Here is a 6,000-nt window from a genome sequence, read left to right on the forward strand (position 1 = left end):
TAGGAAATAATATGTAGCTGAAAATGTTCACATTAGAACACTTGGAAGGGATGGGGGATGTGAGATTCAGAGAAATCAAATAAAAATGAATTCAAAAATAAATAAATGATGATTTGCATTGTTTTGCTGAGAGCCTTACGACACCATTTTAGTAAACGTGGCCGCCTAGCATCTGCACTGCATAATACAAAAGAAATAAAAGACATTTGCCTATGTACATCACATTGCATTAGTTCTGTGTAGATCACAGCACATTAAAATAGCCTTCAGTAAAGGGCATTCAACTCTTGCATGTTAAGTCTGCCAGTCAAAGAACAACTTGTTCATTCAGCGTTCATCCTGGTCTGCTAGCACTAACCTTGCATGACGGTGGCATTATGCCCATATTTATTATTATTGAGCATTCGTTTTGATTTGTTTGCAGGGCAGTTATATGACAATGAGTATTCACACTGATTTGTTTGCAGGATGCTTATTCATATTCTCATTAACCATTTGTTCCTCCCCCTTTTCATTTCCTTTTCAAATTACCAAAGTCTTTTTTTTTCTTTTTTAAGTGGCGTAGTTGCACTTAGGCAACAGAACACTTTGATTCGCTTTAATTGTGCAAAGCTAAAGTCCTGCTCTGCGCTTGAAGCCTTCCAGATAAATAGTGGCAGTCTGAAAGCACCCATAATGCATTCAGCTGTACTCCATGTTCTGTGCTCTGCTCAGAAGCAAGTGTACCGTTCTTTGACAAGATCCCAGCAGATATTTCCCTTCTTTATGCTATTAGGCTACATGTTTTATGGCTCTGTCGGTTTTTCTTTGCACAATAAGAACCTTTTCATTGCTCAGTAAAGGAAAACGACCGCCCTTATTCCAAACAACCCTAGAGTGGGCAAAACACAACTTAGCTGACCGTATTCTTCAGATTTTGAAGGATGAAACGGAAAGTAAATGAGTTCAGGTGTGCTTGCACCTTGAATTTCTTAGCTCACCAAAAGAAGATGGAGATTTTGTACATTTGAGGTGATGTTAGGATTCTTTGGCTGCAACGCTATGTGTGGATCAAAGCCAAAGGATCCTACCCTCTAGTAATGGCATAGCCACAACACAAATCAGCAGATTAAATATTTTCCAGAATAGTGATAAAAGCAGCAAGGAAAGGTTCGCCTGCTTATGTTGACCTGTTGTGCAGCTGCTAAAGACAATGAACAAGACACAGTGGCTGAGTGAGACATTGGCTGCAGCTCATGGTTAGGAAGGAGAGAGCTTAACCTTGAGCCCAAGTTTGGAGAGGACCCTAAGCCAATCCTTGGTTTAGGTCAGGGCAGGGCAGTAAGAAGGACTGGGAAGGAGCAAAGCTCTCTGGGATCCTGCACATCCAGCGGTCTTGTGAACCAGTTTGGTGTACTGAGCTACACAGACTGCATTATAGAACCTCTATCCTTAAAAATGATGGCAACATGAAAGCAAAATAAGGACACCATACAAGAATGACTTGAGTAGGTGTGCTGAATTCAGTGGCTTACTCCTAAGCAAGAGTGCAACCTTAAGATGGGTACGTTATTTGAGAGGGGGCCTGGGATGGCCAAGTTCAGTCAAGTCTTCATGAGAGATTGCCTTGTGCCTTTTCTCTCCCCCCCCCCTTTTTATAATTTTTATTGATTTTAAACACTTTATCAAAACAAATAAAAACATTTTAACGAAACAAATAACAAATGACCTATATAAAAAAACAAAAAAACTCCCCAAACCAGTATATTTTTATACATAAGAGTTTCCTATTATGACTTCTGATCTCCCCATCGTGGGTTCTAAGTTTTCTATATCAACTGTATATTATTTATTGCCTGACTTCAGTTTTTCTAAAACGTCTGTAATTTATGTGACTTTGCAGGAGTCATTCTAGGCCTGCCAAAGATTTCATATGATTACAGTGTTCTTTTAAATATAATATGTATTTATCCCATTCTCTATTAAACCTTTGACCTGATTGATTCCAAATTCTCCCTGTTATTTTCGCCAATTCTACATAATCCAGTAATTTCGCCTGCCATTCCATTTTTGTTCTTTGTTCCATATTTTCTCCTTTCCAACCTTTGGCTATTAATTGTTCTTGTGGCGGTGGTTGCGTACATGAATACCCTCCTCAAATCTCTTGGTATATATGTACCCATTATACCTAAGAGAAATGCTTTGTGCCTTTTCTTCCGCTCAGTCTGCCGATGCCTGTCTTCACAGGCAGGGGAAGACCCTAATTCACTGAGGGTTTGAGACCCATCGGCCACCCTCACCAGATTTAGCTGGCCAGTCGAAGCCATTCCAGGGTGTGGCTGCTGTTGCATGCTGCAAGCTTCTAGGAGCTGCAAGGTGAGAGCTGAGTGCAGGGAAAGGGGACCAAAGGTGGTCAAAACTCCAGATGGAGCATGAAATGTCTCCTACCAAAAGTACATACCCTGTTGTAAACCAAATCTTCCCTTTTTCCCTTAGGGGTATCCAAGAGCCCGTATAGAGTCCTTACATGGGTTCCCTATTGGTAGGAGAAAATAACATAGGCCAACCAGAGAATATTGAGAAGCAAAGCAGCTAGTAAGCCTGATCTTTATCGATCTGTTGCAACAGGGTGCTCCTACCCTTATATAGACATTTTAACCCAAGACCACCACCCACAAACATCATACCTACATCACAGAAAAGGTGGTCTAAAACAGAAATTTAAATGTTGTTGTTTTTCCTGTCTGCCAGGTTATCTGATAATGCCTTATCTGATTGCCTTTCCTGGTAGTCTGTCACCCTTTGAAATGGTGATTACTCAATTCCTGAGACAATGGGAAGGCTCCCTGACTCTCTCCCTCCTTGCAGAGAAAACATTTGGTCAGTTTGGGAGTCAAAATGGTTTCAGGTCGGTCTTCCTGTGCTGATCTATGTATGTGCTTGGTTGGTACATTTATGAACATTTATTATATATCGAAGACCTTAAAATTCTTATCACAACCCCATACACCCCATAGTTGTGTACACATTCACATGCTGTTCTCCACCCGTGTTCTCGGTCCGGCAAGGAAGAGGCATTATCAGGCAAGCAAAACCACTCAGGGCATGGCCTGGAGAGGATTCCAAGGGCCACATACGAAGGTTGGGAGAGCCACATGCCTCTGAGGTTACAGGTGGATAGTTAGCAATTTTTTTCTGTATTCCATGAGTACTTTTAGTTGGCTCAATACTGTGGCAAAATCAAAGTCCTGGGCTGGCTGGCATTTTTCTCCAGGGCGGGCCTATTAGCCTCCCTGACTGGCTCATCTGAGGTCTTCTCACTTCGCAGCTTGAGCTGAGTCTGGCTTGAAATAATAATAATAATAATAATAATAATAATAATAATAATAATAATAATAATAATAACAATAATAATAATAATAATAATAATTTATTATTTATACCCCACCCATCTGGCTGAGTTTCCCCAGCCACTCTGGGCGGCTTCCAATCAAGTGTTAAAAACAATACAGCATTAAATATTAAAAACTTCCCTAAACAGGGCTGCCTTCAGATGTCTTTTAAAGATAGGATAGCTGCTTATTTCCTTCACATCTGAAGGGAGGGCGTTCCACAGGGCGGGCGCCACTACCGAGAAGGCCCTCTGCCTGGTTCCCTGTAACTTGGCTTCTCACAATGAGGGAACAGCCAGAAGGCCGTCGGCGCTGGATCTCAGTGTCTGGGCTGAACAATGCTGTGAATCGGCGAGTCCTGGAAAATGTATAGATATCCTTGGCTTTCGCTTAAGTGAAGGTTTTAAGTTGATGGAGAAAGAGGAAGTTAATATTTGCCAAGGGTATCTTTGCACAACTGGGACGCTTGCCATTGTTCCTGCGAGGATGGCCATACAAAGCTCCAAAGGGTAAACAGCCAATTAAGGAGCACTAAGCAGCTCTTTGAGGGCATATCTTGTGCTAATTCATGTCACAATGAGTCCTGGTTGCTCAAGCTTATGGTCAAGGGCCTGAGGAAGAAGTCTCAAGGACCCATGAAGGGCGCAGCCTGACCAAGGACAAATAGCCACCAGGATAAATTCCCACAGGCCATTTTTTTTTTACTTCGAAAATACTACTTTCTTCAAATGGGGAATTAGAATAAATGGCTTCAGAAATGGACCCAAACCTGAAAAACACGAAGGTGGTTTTAACACGCTAAGGACAACCCCAAGGTTGCTGCTCTTGAAGGGAAGAAAAAGTTGCTCTGAATTGAGAACAAACCTGCATCACTTCCTGCCTTTTGGGGTATCTCTGGGCCAACCATAGGAAAATATAATAGCTGGATTTCTCTGTCTTGTAGGCCAGCATCTCCCAATATATCATATTCTCCTCCGCATCGTGGGGTGGGGAGCAGAATACTGATTTATTAGGTGCTTGTGCTACTCTTCTGGATAAGCAGAAATGACTGCACACCTGGAACATGACCTGACTTTCCTCATCTGCCTGTGCCAGGTGTAGGAAAATAATATCGCTGGTTTTCATTCGCTCATCGGAAAATAAATACATGAAGTGATATATTAGCTGCGTGTGTCACTTACGGTAGGCAGAAATTTGAATAACGCCAGTGATGATGCTTCTGCAGTCTCTGGGCCTGGCATGGGAGTGCATTTGCACAGTTAAATCTTGTGTGCAAGCTGTGCTTGCGCCTGGAGGCGTCTTAATTTGCCACAGCGACACGCCTTAGATCCAACCCTTCTGGATTACTATAAGGCTCTCTGTGTGGGTCTGCCTTTGAAAAGTGCTCAGGAACTTCGACTGGCTCAAAGAACCGCAGCCAGATTGATGACCGGGGCTGGTTATAGAGAGCATACAACTCCCTGATAAAACAGCTCCACTGCCCTGTAAAACCCGATATGGCTTAGGTCCAAGATACCTGAAAGACCGTATTCCCTCATACAAACCTGCCTGGGTTGTGAGATCTTCAGCAGAGGCCCTTCTCTTAGTCCTGCCCGCCTCACATGCATGCTTTGTTGGAATGCAATGGAGGGCCTTCTGGGTGGTGGCTTCCAGAATTTGGAACTCCCTCCCTGGAGAAGCCAGACTGGCTCCCACCTTGCCCTTCCTCCGGCAGGCAAAGACCTCCTTGTTCCAACAGGCTTTTGGGAACTGACTGCTTTTAATGGAAGGGCTGGTGCTGTGCTATTTTTGTTGTAATTATTGGTATGTTCCAGACCAGGCATAGGCAAACTCAGCCCTCCAGATGTTTTTGGGACTACAACTCCCATCATCCCTGACCACTGGTCCTGTTAGCTAGGGATGATGGGAGTTGTAGTCCCAAAACATCTAGAGGGCCGAGTTTGCCTATGCCTATTCCAGACAGACTTTATATCTGTGCATAGTTCTAATTCCATTAAAACTTAATTGTTGTTGTTTTTCCTAGGTTTTTAACAATTCTTGTGTTTTTTTCTGTAAGCCACCTTGAGTCCCATTAGGGAAAAAGTCGGGGTATAAATGAATAAAAATGATAGGAAAACAGCAGGCTTTCTCAGGACTCATCTACACTAGTAAAGAAATGATGATTTGGATGCACTATAAACATGCAACAACACCAGATGGCGCCAGAGAGCAGGAAATTTTTATACACATTTTTCCATAGGGGTTTTTTATTTTGTTATAACGATATAATTTCTGACTTATTCATAGTGTTTTTCCCCTATGTGTGGATCCACCCTCAGAGGCCCTACAAGTCATCATCCCCCCCACCTGTAAATGATTTTGTTCTCCATCTCAGGGGCGTGGGTCAGGGGGGAGACCTCTTGTTGGTTTCATATGTACGTGCAGAAATTAGTGTGGATTCATACCAAAAGGTAGAGGTTAGGTTATGTTTATCACAATTTATAGTGATTTTTTCTAACTCCTTTTTTCTGACTTTTTTCTTTTCTTTTCTGCAGCTGGAGCATAGAGGTCTCTGTGTTACAAAGCTATTATTGTCACTCAAAAGAAACTGGACCATTTCTGCCAGAGTGCCCTGGTTTATTGAATTGAT

At 42.5% G+C, this 6,000-nt stretch overlaps 1 long non-coding RNA gene across 1 annotated transcript in view; it reads left to right on the forward strand.

The window, feature by feature from the left end:
* The window catches only part of LOC310687941, a 34,709-nt gene extending 28,709 nt beyond the window's left edge, over nucleotides 1-6,000 (forward strand). The window contains exon 3 of the long non-coding RNA XR_014516661.1: nucleotides 5,912-6,000. This is a non-coding gene — a long non-coding RNA (uncharacterized lncRNA). The remainder of the gene's footprint in view (nucleotides 1-5,911) is intronic.

This window comes from Podarcis liolepis, assembly GCF_965112155.1.
Source record: "Podarcis liolepis genome assembly, chromosome: 10".
NCBI classification, from domain to species: Eukaryota; Metazoa; Chordata; class Lepidosauria; order Squamata; family Lacertidae; genus Podarcis; species Podarcis liolepis.